Here is a 16,487-nt window from a genome sequence, read left to right on the forward strand (position 1 = left end):
TATGACCTAATCAAATCCCTTATGATTATACAGTAGAAGTGACAAATAGATTAAAGGGATTAGATCTGATAGACAGAGTGCCTGAATAACTATGGATGGATGTTCATGACATTGTACAGGAAACAGTGATCAAGAGCATCCCCAAGAAAAACAGAGGCAAAAGGCAAAATGATTATCTGAGGAGGCCTTACAAATAGCTGTGAAAAGAAGAGATGCAATAGATAGAGCAGAAAAGGAAAGACATACCCATTTGAATGCAGAGTTCCAAAGAATAGCAAGGAGAGATAAGAAAACCTTCCTCAGGGATTAATGCAAAGAAATACAGGAAAACCATAGAATGGGAAAGACTGAAGATCTCTTCAAGAAAATTAGAGATACCAAAGGAACATTTCATGAAAAGATGGGCACAATAAAGGACAGAAATGGTATGGACCTAACAGAAGCAATAGATATTTAGAAGAGGTGGCAACAATACACAGAAGAACTATACGAAAAAGATCTTCATGACCCAGATAGTCACGATGGTGTGATCACTCACCTAAAGCCAGACATCCTGGAAGGTGAAGTCAAGTGGGCCTTAGGAAGCATCACTACCAACAAAGCTAGTAGAGGTGATGGAATTCCAGTTGAACTATTTCAAATCCTAAAAGATGATGCTGTGAAAGTGTTGCACTCAATATGTCAGCAAATTGGGAAAACTCAGCAGTGCTCACAGGACTGGAAAAAGTCTGTTTTCATTCCAATCCCAAAGAAAGGCAATGCCAAAGAATATTCAAACTACTGCACAATTGCACTCATCTTACATGCTAGCAAAGTAATGCTCAAAATTCTCCAAGCCTGGCTTCAACACTATATGAACTGTGAACTTCCAGAAATTCAAGCTGGATTTAGAAAAGGCAGAGGAAACAGAGATCAAATTGCCAACATCTATTGGACCATCAAAAAGCGAGAGAGTTTCAGAAAAAAATCTACTTTTGTCTTTATTGACTATGCCAAAGCCTTTGACTGTGTGGGTCACAACAAGCTGTGGAATATTCTGAAAGAGATGGGAATACCAGACCACCTGACCTGCCTCATGAGAAATCTGTATGCAGGTCAAGAAGCAACAGTTAGAACTGGACATGAAACAACAGACTGGTTTCAAATTGGGAAAGGAGTACATCAAGGCTGTATATTGTCACCCTGATTATTTAACTTACATGCAGAGCACATCATGAGAGACGCTGGACTGGATGAAGCATAAGCTGGAATCAAGATTTCCGGGAGAAATATCAATAACCTCAGATATGAAGATGATACCACCCTTATGGCAGAAAGTGAAGAAGAACTAAAGAGCCTCTTGATGAATCTGAAAGAGGAGAGTGAAAAAGTTGGCTTAAAGCTCAACATTCAGAAAACTAAGATCATGGCATCTGGTCCCATCACTTCGTGGCAAATAATGGGGAAACAATGGAAACAGTGAGAGACTTTACTTTTGGGGGCTCCAAAACACTGCAGATGGTGACTGCAGCCATGAAATTAAAAGACATTTGCTCCTTGGAAAAAAAGTTAGGACCATCATAGAGAGCATATTAAAAAGCAGAGGCATCACTTTGCCTACAAGTTCCATCTAGGCAAAGCTATGGTTTTTCCAGTAGTCATGTATTGATGTGAGAGTTGTACTCTAAAGAAAGCTGAGCATGGAGGAATTCATGCTTTTGAACTGTGGTGTTGGAGAAGACTCTTGAGAGTCCCTTGGACAGCAAGGAGATCCAACCAGTCCATCCTAAAGGAAATCAGTCCTGAATATTCATTGGAAGGACTGATGCTGAAACTGAAACTCCAATACTTTGGCCACCTGATGCGAAGAACTGAGTCATTTGAGAAGACCCTGATGCTGGGAAAGAGTGAAGGTAGGAGGAGAGGGGGCTGACAGAGGATGAAATGGTTGGATGGCATCAGCAGCTCAACGGACATGAGTTTGAGTAAACTGTGGGAGTTGGTGATGGACAGGGAAGCCTGGTGTGCTGCAGTCCATGTGGTCACAAAGAGTTGGATGTGACTGAGTGACTGAACTGAACTGAGCTGAATTGACAATTTTTTTCAGATTTTTATTTTATAAAGGGACAAAATTCATTTGCTTTTTTATGAACAAGAATTATTTCTACTGATTTTGATAGCAAACATTACTTTTTAAATTCAAAGTATAGTTGATTTATAGTATTAACATTAATTTCATGTGTATGATATAGTGATTCAATATTTTTATGGATTATACTTAAAGCTGTTGCAGAATAATGGTTACATTTTCCTGTGCTGTGTAATGTATCCTTGTAGCTTGTTTATTTTATACACAGTAGTTCATATGTCGTAATTCCCTTCTTTATCTTATCCCATGACCTCTCTCCCCACTGATAATCTCCCCAGAGATAGTTTGTTCTCTGTATCTGTGAGTCTATTTCTGCCTTTTTTGGTATTGTTCATTTGTTTTATAGTTTAGATTCCACATGTAAGTGGAAATATATAGTGTTTGCTTTGCTCTGTCTTATTGCACTAAACATGATACCCACTAGGTCCATCCATGTTTTTGCAAATGGCAAAATTTCATGTTTTTTGTGGCTGAGTAATATATTTCATTGCGGAGCTATATTACATTTTCTTTATCCATTCATCTGTTGATGTATACCTATGCTGCTTCTATATCTTGGCAGTGTTAATAATGCTGCTATGAACACTCAGGTACTTATATCTTTTTGAATTAGTGTCTTCATTTTCTTCACATGTATACCAAGGAGTGGAATTGCCTGATCATATGGTAGTTCTATTTTCAGTCTTCTGAGGAACCTCCATACTGTTTTCTATAGTGGCTGCACTAATTTACACTCACACCAACAATGTATCAAGGTTCCATTTACTCTGTGTCCTCATCAACATTTATTTGTTGTCTTATTGACAATAGCCATTTTGACAATGAGTTGATATTTCATTGTGATTTTGATTTGTATTTACCTAAAAGTTAGTGATGGTGACCATTTTTTTTCATGTGCCTGTTGGCCATCTGTATGTATTCTTTAGAAAAAGGTCTATTCAGGTCTTCTGCCAATTTTAAAATTGAGTTGTTTTTATAATATTAATTTGTGTGAGATGTTTTTATATTTTGGATCTCATCCTCTTATTGGTTATATAATTTGCAAATATTTCCTTCCATCCTGTAGCTTGTCTTTTCATTTTTCCAATGGTTTCTTTTGCTGTGCAAAATCTTTGTTTAATTTGGTAAAATTTATTTATTTTTGCTTTTGTTTCCCTTTCCTGAGGAGATGGGTCTAAAAAACATTGCTATGACTTATATCAAAGAGTGCTGTATCTGTGCTCTGTTATAGAAATTTTATGGCTTTTGGCCCTACACTTATGTCTTTAAACATAAAGAATTTATTTTTGTATATGGTATGATGGAATGTTCTAATTTCATTCTTTTACAGGTAGCTGTCCAGGTTTCCCAGCACCACTTGTTAAAAGAAGAGACTGTCTTTTCTCCATTGTATATTCTTGCCTCCTTTATTACAGATTAATTAAGTGTAGATATGTGGGCTTATTTCTGGGCTCTCTATTTTTTGCATTGATCCATATATCTGTTTCTATGCCAATACTATGGTGTTTTGATTACTGTAGCTTTGTAGTATAGTCTGAAGTCAGGGACCATGATAACTCCAGCTTTGTTCTTTTTTCCTAAGATTGTTTTGGCAACTTGGGGTATTTGTGATTCCATATAAATTTTAGGATTATTTGTCCTAGTTCTGTGAAAACTATTATGGGTATTTTGATAGGGATTGCATTAAATATGTAGATTAGTTTGGGCAGTATGGATATTTTAACAAGATTAATTCTTACAATTTATTAACACTGAATTTCTCTCCATTTATTTTTATCATCTTCAGTTTATTTTCTCAGTGTCTAATAGTTTTCAGAGTATAGGTCGTTCATCTCCTTGGTTAAATTTATTCCTAGGTGTTTTGTTCTTTTTGATGTGGTTGTAAATGGAGTTGTTTTCTTGTTTTCTCTTTCTAATAGTTCATTATTAGTGTACAGAGATGCAATACATTTCTGTATATTAATCTTGTATCCTGCAACTTTACTGAATTCATTTATTAGTCTTTTGGTGGGGACTTTAGGATTTTATATATAATATCATGTCACTTGCAAATAGTAACAGTTTTACTTTTCCCCTTCTGATTTGGATGCCTTTTCTTAATAATATGTCTTTTTCCTGTTTGACTGCTGTGGCTAGGGCTTACAATACTTTATTAAATAGTATTGTATTTAAGAATGGGCATCCTTGTCTTGGGAGGAAAAGTGCTCAGCTTTTCACCATTGGGTGTAATATTAGCTGGGGTTTGTCATAAATGGCCTTTATTATGTTGATAATAATAGATATATTCCCTCAGTGACAACTTTGATGAGAGTTTTTCTTTATCATAAATGGATGTTGAATTTTGTCAAATTGTTTTTCTGCATCTATTGAGATGATTATGTGATTTTTATCCTTTCTTTTGTTAATGTGATGTATCAAGTTGATTGATTTGTGGATATTGAACCATCCTTGCATCCCTGGAGTAACTCCTACTTCATCATGGTGCATGATCCTTTTTATATATTGTTGGGTTGTTTTGCTCATATTTTGTTGAGGATTTTTTTCTCTGTGCTCATCACCTGTACTTTTCTTACTTTGCTGTGTCTTTGTAACATTCGCGGGCTTCTCCAGGTGGCTCAGATGGTAAAGAATCTGCCTGCAATGCAAGAGACCTGGGTCCAATCCCTGCTTCAGGAAGATCTCCTGGATAAGGGAATGGCAACCCACTCCAGTATTCTTGCCTGGAGAATCCCATGGAAAGAGGAACCGGCTGGGCTACAGTCCATGGGGTCTCAAAGAAGGACACAACTGAGCAACTAACACTTTGACTTGTAACGTTTGCATTGTTTAACTTATATTTTATCCTTACAGGGTTGTAAAAAGCTTAGTCAAAGACAGAACACAGACTTACAGAATCTGGTGACTGCAGGAGGGCCTGCTGGACTACTTAGATTGGAAGGATGCCCAGTAATCTTGCTGATTTCCATGTTTACACTATGGAACTGTGACTTCTGTGTACTTTCTAACCTTTCACTTCCTGAATGGCAGTTTTATCGTGGTGTTTCTGGTTCATGTATCTGTTGTGAGTATATGGAGAGCAGGTCACTTTCTTTTAGTCTGTTTATCCCTGGATAGTACATCGCTTGAAGGGTCTGGACGTTAAGCTGGATATACAGTGGGATCCTGGGTTGTGTCTGAGGGGAGTTGTCATTTGTAGAACAAGGGTACTGACAGAATTTAGATGGCCAGAGAAACAGACATGACTTTCATTCCAATTCTGTTCTTTCCTTCACCGTGGCTTCCCAGCTAGAAACTTTATCACCTGGCCTTATTTGCAGCTAGGTGTCACTTGGTGACTGAATTTTCACGGATGAAATCTTAACAAAGCTGTCTAAACCTCACTGTGCTTTCTTTTTAAAAACCACTTATGCACTCATTTTTGGCTGTGCGGGACCTCCGTTGGTGGGCTTTCTCCAGTGCAGAGAGTGGGGGCTGCCGTCTAGCTGTGGTGCATGGTCTTCTCATTGTGGAGGCTGCTCTCGTTACAGAGCACAGGCTGTAGGGCGCACGGGCTTCAGGAGCTGTGACACGTGGCTCTAGCTGCCCCATGCATGTGAAATATTCCTGGACTTGGGATCAAACCTGTGTTCCCTGCACTGGCAGGTGGATTTCTCACCATTGGACCCCCAGGGAAGTCCATACTGCATTTTCTTAAGAGAAAATGGCTGACTCTGGTGTTCTTTTTTCCCCTCTACTCTGACTTGGGAATGGAAGTAGCTGTGACCCAGCTTCAACCCTGCAGATGAGCATGACTCTTAGAGTGTGTTGGAGTGAAAATATGGGAGAACACAGATCCCATAAGGACCCATGGAGCAGAGCTACTGGTCCAGACTTTCTGGACTATTACATGGGAGAAAGATGAATGCTTTTGTCTTTTTAAAAAAATTTCTTAAAGATATTATTGCTACATTTTAGCCTTTGCCCTGAATTATATAAGAGAGCTTAGAAAGGGGTACAATTATCTGACCCTTTCTGTGCAGCAGTCTTAAGAAGAATTATTTTTCTCTTTCAGGAAGAAAGCTATGCTGCTGCTACTGCTGCTGCTAAATTGTTTCAGTCGTGTCTGACTCTGTGCGACTCCGGAGATGGCAGACCACCAGGCTCCCCTGTCCCTGGGATTCTCCAGGCAAGAACACTGGAGTGGGTTGCCATTTCCTTCTCCAATGCAGGAAGGTGAAAAGTGAAAGTGAAGTCGCTCAGTCATGTCCGACTCCTAGCGACCCCATGGACTTCAGCCTACCAGGCTTCTTGATCCATGGGGTTTTCCAGGCAAGAGTACTGGAGTGGGGTGCCATTGCCTTCTCCGAAGAAAGCTATATCCCATTTAAATGAGCAAGTTTATTCATTGAATTTATTTACTCTCTCATTGTGAGAAATATCCTCTGGCTTACTCCAGAAGGGGCCCTCAACAGCAGGATACTGTCAGATGAATCCTCAGGAGGTGATTCTCTGTAATGTTTTGCAGCTACTTATTATGAGGACATGTCCAAGCACTATAAATGCCTAATTCTGTTGTTCTTCTCTCACGTATCTAAGGGCCTATGAGATTTATTCCCACAGCCTTCTAACATTCTTTCCCTGGAAGATGGAAGAAGAGGGACATGAAGGCCAAGCCCTTTGGGGTCTGGGTAGAACTGATGCCATCTTGTTTGGCAGCAGATTAAGGGTCCAGAAGCAGAGGGTGAGATGTTGGAACTGAGGTCCAGAGAACAGCAGCTCTCAGATGCCTTCCTGAAGCTCCTTCTCTATTAACTACCAGAGTAATATTAGCAAGTGGAGCGTCAGATCTGAATGTCCTTAGACTCCTCAGCTGATCTCCAGGAGACATCTGAGTGGTTATGGTATCAACCTGGGGGAGCGTCAAGCCAATTTTCTCACACTCTTGAGAAAATTATGTCCCTTATAAATGAAATGTCAAAAACAAACTAAACTTGTGATGAAGAACCATCTTCTGCCACTTTTGTTTCAACAGGGGTTCAAACATATTAGAATGGAGAAGAGTTTTATGTGATTAAAAGGGGAAATCTGAGAGAGTCTTAGTTGCTAAGCCTTCTGAGGTGAGGCTTGTGTGATCAAAATCTCCCTAATTATAACTGTAAATCTTTGGTACATTTGGTTGTCTTTGGTTGGCTTCCAGGGGACAAGTGAGCAGTTTCAGGACACTTCAAAAGAAGAGTTATTCAACATTAGGGGCAGAGGGTTTTTTGTGGCCAGTGATTCATGGAGTAAGTTAGGATTGGTGGCAGTGACACTTTTGCTGTACGAAGAATCTGACTGCCATGATAACAGTTCCCAGAAGGACCTGACTATGAAAGTTAAGACTCTTTTCTGAAATTCTTTAGCAAAGGCTGCCTTTGGACACTAGTTAGTAATGTTGTGCTTAGTTGCTGATTTGTGTCTGACTCTTTGTAAGCCCACCAGGCTCCTCTGTCCATGAGGATTCTCCAGGCAAGAATACTGGAGTGGGTTGCCATGCTTTCTCTAGGGGTCTTTCCAACCCAGGGATCAAACCTAGGTCTTCCACATTACAGGCAGATTCTTTTACTGTCTGAGTCACCAGGGATGCCCAGTTAGCAATGGAGAGGTGTTTCTAGAATGGCAGGTGTCAGAGTGGGTTGTTGGGGTGTCAGGACATCCAGGTTTTGTGGATCACTCCCGTTCTCAGTGTGAACAGTCCTTGAGTAACAATGACCAGATGCCTACATCAGGGTGAGCACAGTGCTGGGGCAGCGCAACAAGGAGACGGGAGGTGTTGGTATAGAGGTCTTTGCACCAGGAGACTCTAGATTAAGAAAGCATGCATCAGTGCAGTTCACACCAACTATGGGCCAGGAAATTCTCCATCTCCTCTTGACCCAAGATTTAGTGTTATCCTAGTTATCAAAGCTGGTCTGGCAAAGGGAAGAGGGGGACGCCGAGGCCAGTTTTGTGGTCTGTGGATGCACCTCTTGAGCAAAGACTTGATTGTGGAGCCTGCTGAGGCTCTGGTGTCTAGAAGACGGCCTCTCCAAAGTTCTGAGAGAGTCTTTTAGGCCTCTGGGATACAGAGTAGTGTGTTCTACTGGTAGCCTGAGCCAGGGATCAGTGAGGGAACCATAGAGCCTTGCAGAGCAGGGAAGTAGATTCCGTGGTCAGAGCACACGCTGGAGACAAGGAAGTGGGTGTAAACCCAGGGCTGTGAGTGTCTGGGGCACGGGAGCAGACCTGTCCTCCTCTCACTATCTCTCACCCTTCACTCACTCTCACAGGTTTGCAGAGTCCAGGCTTCTTTCACTCTTTTCATTCTCCATCTTCTCGCTGGACAATCTCTTTAACATACAAACCTTCAAATACCTTCTCTGCTAACAAAACTAAAGATGTAAGCCCCGATTTCCCATGCTTACCCCAAACCCCACAAAGAAAAGTTGTCCTTATATCAAACCCTCAAACAACTACATAAGCTCATAACAGAAACTCCTCTTTCTCATGAAGCAGTTCTGTTTTTAAAGATAGTCATCATGTACATTTTTTTGGACAGACTAGCATGGAAACATATACACTACCATATGTAAAATAGATAGCCAGTGGGAATTTGCTGTATGACTCGGGGATTTCAAACCAGTGCTCTGTGACAACAGAGAGGGGTGGGATGGGCTCGAAGGTGGAAGGGAGGTCCAATAGGGAGGAGACATTAGTATAGGTATGGCTGATTCATGTTGATGTATGGCAGAAATTAACACAATATTGTAAAGCAATTATCTTTCAATTAAAAATAAAAAAATTTAAAAAATAAAATTAATTTTTATTGGCCTATAATTTATTTACAATGTTGTGTTAGTGTCTACTGTACAGCAAAGTGAGTCAGCTGTACATATACATATATCCTCTCTTTTTTGAATTTCCATCCCAGTTAGGTCATCACAGAGCACTGAGTAGAGTTCCCTGAGCTATACAGTAGGTTCTCATTAGTCATCTATTTTATACAGAATATCAGTAGTGTATATATGTCAATCCCAATTTCCCAGTCCATCCCACCCACCCCTCCTCCCTTGGTATCCATACGTTTGTTCTCTATGTCTGTGTCTCTGTTTCTGTTTTGGAAATAAGATAATCTGCACTATTTTTCTAGATTCCACATGTATGTGTTAATACACAATATTTGTTTTTCCATTTCTCACTTCACTCTGTATGAAAGTCTTTAGGTCCATCCATGTCTCTACGAAGACCCAATTTCATTCCTTTTAATGGTTGAGTAATATTCCATTATGGATACGTAGCATATCTTCTGTATCTCAATCCTCTGTTGATGGACATTTGGATTGCTTCCATGTCCTGGCTGCTGTGAACAGTGCTGCATTGAATATTGGGGGTACATATATCATTTTGAATTATGGTTTTTCTCTAGGTATATGGACTTCCCTGATAGATTAGCTGGTAAAGAATCCACTTGCATGCAGGAGACCCTGGTTTGATTCCTGGGCCGGGAAGATCCACTGGAGAAGGGATAGGCTACCCACTCCAGTATTCTTGGGCTTCCCTGGTGGCTCAGCTGGTGAAGAATCTGCCTGCAAAGTGGGAGACCTAGGTTCGATCCCTGGGTTGGGAAGATCCCCTGGAGAAGGGAAAAGCTACCCACTCCAGTATTCTGGCCTGGAGAATTCCATGGACTGTATAGTCCATGGAGTTGCAAAGAGTTGGACATTTCTGAGCCACTTTCAGTTTCACTTCTGGGTATATGCCTGATGTGAAGAATCGACTCATTGGAAAAGACTCTGATGCTGGGAAAGATTGAGGGCAAGAGGAGAAGAGGGTGACAGATGGTAAAATGATTGGATGGCATCACTGACTCAATGGACATGAGTCTGAGAAAACTCAGGGAGATAGTGAAGGACAGGGAAGACTAGGGTGCTGCAGTTCATGGAGTTGCAAAGAGACACGACTTAGCGACTGAACAGCAACAACTGGGTATATGCCCAGTAGTGGGATTTCTGGATCATATGGTAGTTCTATTTTTAGTCCTTTAAGGAACCTCCATACTGTTCTACATTATGGCTACTATTATATTACATAAATTTACATTCCCACCAATAGTGAGAAAGGGTTCCCTTTTCTCCACACTCTCACCAGAATTTATTGTTAGTAGATTTTTTAATGATGGCCATTGTATCTGGTGTGAGGTGCCACCTCATTGTAGTTTTGATTTGGATTTCTTTCATAATTTGTAAGGGATTATGCATTAAGAAAATGTATTATTTGCTTATGTTTTTATGACTCAACCTTATCATGAGAAGAAGTATTCTAATGTTTTTGAGAATTGCTAGGTGTAGAAATAACAATTACTTGTCTAGTCAAGCTCTTGTTTTTTTTTGTCTAGCCAGCTCTTGTCATCATTTGGTTCGTCAGCCAATTAACGTTGGAAATTTTAATCAAATCAAATTGTTTTTGTTACTATTGTTGCTGATGTTAATACAGACAACATTAGTGAGTAAAAGAGATTCAGGTACTTAGGACTTTCAAACAAGTAGCTGTATTTTGAATCAAGTGTCTAGGAAAGTCACAAAAATTATTTATGCCTATCAGAATGGAAGATGGAGTCAGGTAGAGGAACAAAAAAATGGTGCTCACATGGACATGGGGACTTGTTCTGGTTCCTGGTTCAGTATGTTAGTTGCTCAGTCGTGTCCAGCTCTTTCTGACTCCCTGAACTGTATTCTGCTAGGCTCCTCTGTCCATGAAATTCTCCAGGCAAGAACACTGGAGTGGGTTGCCATTCCCTTGTCCAGGGGATCTTCCCCACTCAGGAATTGAACCTGGGTCTCCCGCACTGCAGGCAGATTCTCTACCATCTGGTTATCTATTGCTATTTAACAAATACACTCAAAACCTAGCTGCTTAACAGTCAGTCATAGAAGAAGCTCTTCCCTGGGGTCCCTGGGATGTGGTCTCAAGGAGGCTGGCGATGAGTCATTGGAAGGTTTGACTGGGCAAGGCATCTTCAACAGTTCTCCACGGTGGCGGCGGTTGATGCTTACTATAGGCTGTGGATTGAAGGGCCTCTCCCCTTGGCCTCCCCACTCAGCCTCCCCACAGGGCTTAGGCTTTGATTTGTTACATCTGAAACAGGCACAGAGTTAGTCCTCCTGATTTTAGTCAAGGCAGTCATAGGACACAATTAGACCAAACACTGTGGAGAAATGAGCACTTCTAGATGGAGGAGAGAGAGTCACACACAGAAGAGTGGGTAGGATGGGAAATATGATGGAGGCAGTCTGTGGAAAATACAATCTTCTATGTCCTATGTTACTTATTTTTTTTTCCCACTGTGCTATCAAACTCTGTCACCATTAATTACATCTGAGGCTAAGGAAAGCAGGCAGATTTAAGCCCAAATTTTCCATGCTTTTCCAGATAGGTATAACTTTTTTTTCTGCCTAAAGGCAAGATTCTCTGCTGAGGACTATTTCTTTAAGGTCTGACTTTTCCTGTTTCCCGTAATGGATTTATGAAATCCATTATCTGACTTTTCTAATGTAATCAGCACAAATATTCAATTCTCGCAATAAGATGAACTTTGCTGCTTTGACAGGGAATTTGTGGTAGGATCTATATAAAAGTGATTTCATGATCCTCACTTATTCAGGGGCAGGTTTAAGGGAGAAAAGAATCCCTTCCAGACACTTCTTGTTACCCACTGCATTCATAACGTGAAAAACCACTCCTTTCGGCCTGAGGTTTGAGTCTGCAGCTCTTACTCGGCCTTGTAATGTAGTAACAGTAATTGCTGCTATTTTTTCAGTGCTTATACTGTGCCAGGCACTGTGCACGGAGCACTGGATACAGTTAATTTTATCACTTAGATACTCTTGTGGACAGGTGACAGGCAAATACACAAAGCTAGTAAGTCAGGTGAGAACCTGAGAACCTCATATGGGGTCCGCTTCAGTTACGAATTTACATTAGGCCAGAATCCAGGCTGGGTTTAAATAACTTAATGCAAGGTTACTCTTACTTTATTTATAATAAGAATAGTGAACATTATGAAGGGTGTATATCATGTAACGTAAAGTAATGTAATATAAAGTAATGCCCCCACAAGTCAGAGGTCAGAGCAGACCATGCTGAGGAGCTCAAAGGTACAGTTGTGTTGAGGGACCACACCGTCCCTCAAGAAAGGGTTCACCCTGTTGCCATCCTGGGCAGTTTCTCAGTGGCGGTCAGCCTCTGTGATACAGGAAGTCGGGCCATGGCCCACCACTGATCTTCTTTCATCTTTAAATAAGTTGAATCTTTCCTATTTGGGCTGCAAGTCCACTTACTTTGATTTCTAATTACTTCTGGATGAGAGTAACACATGTGGGAATAAAACCACACATGTACAAATAAATGCCGCTGACCAGCGTGTCCTCTTTCCGGTGCTTGGCATACACCTACACATCTACAAATGTCCCAAGAACTTGGCAGCTGCTCTGCATGGCTAAGTTGGCATGTCTGAGACAGATGGGACTCCAGGCCCTTTGCTGAAATGCTTATGCCTAAACCAACATCTCCTCAACAAAATACAAAGAAACTATAAGGTACTAAAAATAACTTCATGCATGCCCAGTTTGGGCAAATTATAGACAAAAAGATACAAAAAGGCCAGAAAGCCCAACTGCCACTTCTGAAGAGCTGGGAGCAAAAGCAGGGACTACACGTGCTCCCTGCAGTCACCACCACCGGGGGAGGGTGGTAGGCAAAACCCCTAAGCCACGTCTCTGACTGGAGCCCAGGCACATTGCTACCCTCACCCCATGGAAAGAGCCAGCTCCCCACCTCCGGCCTTGGGGAGTGAGCGAGGGAAACTGTATTTGTTTTCACTCACCCCTGCTGCAGCAGGGACCCCAATAAAGCCTTGCCTGAATCTCTAGTCTGGTCTCTGATCAATTCTATTGATTGCAGAAGGCCAAGAACCCTGGTTGGTATCTTTGTGTTTATAACTGTGGAATGGTTCAGGTGCTTAACCCATGTTAAGGAAATGGGTGAGCATCACATTAAAAAAAAAAACAACAAAACTAGAATGGACTTTTCCACAAATTGCTTTGTATTTATATTTTAACTTATATCTGTCATGTCCATTTGTCATTTGACTCAATGTTGCAGTCAGTAGCCAATGCTAGACCTTCCTTTCTTCCTAAAGCCCAGCCTAGAGTCACCTTCACTACCAACAAGAAGAGAATACTATCACAACTTGAGGTGAACAGTTGCAAAGGGACTAGTGACCATTATTGGCTTCAATTCACAGAGACTGGAGAACTGACTCAAATAAGGGAAGTGTAGCAGTTGCCTGGGTCACCTTTGCATCAGATCACCAGCTTCTGTTTTTTATTTCTTAGGTGAAGTCACATGATGTTGACGTGTAACATGGCAACAAAAGGATGTTCTAACAAGTGGAAGGGCATGTCAGTCTGTTGAGTTGGAGCCCGTCTTTGCTGAATTAGATAGGATTTTATCAGGAGGTAGATGAAACACTAAAATAGCAGCACTATTTGAGGTAGCTCAGTGCCCTAGGGCTGTACCACTCCTAGGTACAGGATCTGAGGAGAGAAGCTGCCCTGCAGGGGCTGCGATCTGGGCTGGAGGCAGTCGGCCAAGGCCACCTTGTAGGAAGCGAGCCCAGGTCAAGCACGCTGACCTCACCTTCTTCTCTTCGTCATCTTGGTAGAGATGAAACCTCTAATAAGGGTAGATTTTCAACTTTGATGAGTAGCCAAAGAGAGAGATTGTGTGGCCAGGAACCCAGATAACATCAAACACTCTACCATCATCACTAGGTTTCTGTGGTGGGATGATGAATGGGAACATATTAAAGCATTCCTACCAAAGTTTATAGTGGACACGTTAGTCTTTTCCCACTAACCAGTAAAAGTCAATCACAATTGCCATTCAGACAATGGCAATTTGAGTTCTAATGCTAGCCCATGTCTCATCTGGGAATAATCATGACACCACATACTTAGTATCTTGAAAAATTCCTATCTTTCAGTGACATCTGCTTCAGGACAAGTCTTGAGTTATTGTGGACAGCCCTGCCTGTGGCCAGTGATGCCAGAAGCATATATACTAGAGAGCTCAGGACTTAATTTGGGTGTAGTTTGGAGTCTTATAGGAGAGGCACAAAATAGCCTCTGATCTCTGGTAAAGACAGAAAGGCCACAGAGTAGCCATCATCACAGGAGAATACTATACCTGGCAAAGCTGCCCTTCAGAAATGAAAGAGAGAGAGACTTCCCTGTGCAAAAAAAGGCTGAGGGAGTTCCTTGCCTCTAGCCCTGCCTGACAGGAAATTCTAAGGCTGTTCTTCAAGTGGAAATAAAAATTAATTAACATGAAAAAATGTACAAATGTGTAAAGCTCACTGGTAATGATAAAATATAATCAAAATCAGATATCCTCTAATATTGTAACTGTGGTTCATAATTCACTTACAACTCCAGCTTAAAAATTTAAAACAAATGTATTAAAAATGTAATGATAATAATTTGTTATTGGATACATAATGTAAAAAAGATGTAAAGTGTAACATTGATAACGTAAAATGTGAGTAAGGAGGAGAAGTAAAAGTATAAGGTTTCTGTATGCTGTTAAAGTTAAGTTGTTATCAGCTTAAAATAAAAAAATACCTTATAACTTTAAGGTATTTTGTGTAAGTCAGGAAAACTGTAACATAGTACTGGAATTTCTAGATAGAGCAACCAGGCAAGAAGAAGAAACAGAAAGGATCCAAATCTATGAAGAAGAAGAAGGGGAAGGGGAAGAAGAAAAAGAAGAAAAGGAAGAGGAAGAGGAGGCAGAGGAAGAGGAAGAGGAGGAGGAGGAAGAAGTAAAATTGTCTCTATGTGCAGATGACAAAATCCTATGCAGTAAGTCCCCTACATACAAACAAGTTCTGTTCTCAGAGCACATTGTTCAGTCCAATTTGTTGTAAGTCCAACAAAGTTAGCTTAGGTACCCAACTAATACAATTAGCTATATAATACTGTACTGTAATAGTTTTATAATACTTTCCACACAAATAATATGTAAACAGCAAGCAAAAACATTTTTGATCTTAAAATACAGTACCTTGAAAAGTACACTGTACAGTAAAACGGCTGACACACAGGTGCTGGCATGGAGTGAACAGGCAAGAAGAGTTACCGCCTGGAGGAGGGAGAGGAGGTGGGAGACGGTGGAGCTCAAAGATTGTCAGCAATAGGAGGCAGGGGCAAACTGTAGTTTCACTCATGCCTGATGTTGATGGAATGTGTGTTCACATCTTTGAAAATTTGCAACCTGAAAGTTCATTTGTAGGGGACTTACTGTATGTAGGAAACCCTAAAGTAAAAGTGAAGTGAAGTTGCACAGTCGTGTACGACTCTTTGCGACCCAATGGACTGTAGCCCACCAGGCTCCTCTTTGTGACCAGGCTCCTCAATCCATGGAATTTTCCAGGCAAGAGTACTGGAGTGGGTTGCCATTTCCTTCTCCAGGGGATCTTCCTGACCCAGGGGTCGAACCTGGGTCTCCTGCATTGTAGGCAGACGCTTTACCATCTGAGCCACCAGGGAAGCTCAGGAAACCCTAAAGATGTCACCAAAAACTCTTAGACCTAAACATGCCTTTAGTAAATCTGTAGAATACAAAGTAAACATACAGAAATCATTTGCTTTCCTGTATGTTAGCAATGAAACATCTAACAAAGAAATAAAACAATCCCATTCAGAATATCATCGGTAAAAAAATACTTAAGAATAAATTTAACCAAGGAGTGAAATATCTCTACGTTGAAAACTATGTCTCTGATGAAAGAAATGGAAGACACAGAAAAATGGAAAGAAAGACATCCTGTGTTTATAGATCAGAAGAATTAATATTGTTTAAATGCCCAAAGTTCTCAAAGCTGTCTATAGAGTCAATGCAATTCCTATCAAGATTTCAATGTCATTTTTCACAGAAATAGAAAAAAAATCCTAAAATTTGTATGGATTTATAAAAGAGCCTGAACAGCCAAAGCAATAATGAGAAAGAAGAGCAAAACTGGAGTTACCACATTTCCTGGATTCAAGCTATGCTTCAGTTCAGTTCATTTCAGTCGCTCAGTTGTGCCCAACTCTTTGTGACCCCATGAACTGCAGCATGCCAGGCCTCCCTGTCCATCACCAACTCCCAGAATTCACTCAAACTTATGTCCATTGAGTTGGTGATGCCATCCAACCATCTCATTCTCTGTCATCCCCTTCTCCTGCCCTCAATCTTTCCCAGCATCAGGGTCTTTTCAAATGAGTCAGCTCTTCGCATCAGGTGGCCAAAGTATTGGAGTTTC

General features: G+C 40.9%; 1 non-coding gene across 1 annotated transcript; it reads right to left on the reverse strand.

Moving 5' to 3' along the window:
- Window positions 1–15,659: 15,659 nt before the first annotated feature.
- TRNAC-ACA (transfer RNA cysteine (anticodon ACA)) lies at window positions 15,660–15,732 on the reverse strand. Its single transcript has one exon. It is a non-coding gene; the product is annotated as a tRNA-Cys (tRNA).
- Between the last annotated feature and the right edge of the window lie 755 nt (window positions 15,733–16,487).

This window comes from Bos taurus, chromosome 8 (assembly GCF_002263795.3).
Source record: "Bos taurus isolate L1 Dominette 01449 registration number 42190680 breed Hereford chromosome 8, ARS-UCD2.0, whole genome shotgun sequence".
NCBI classification, from domain to species: domain Eukaryota; kingdom Metazoa; phylum Chordata; class Mammalia; order Artiodactyla; family Bovidae; genus Bos; species Bos taurus.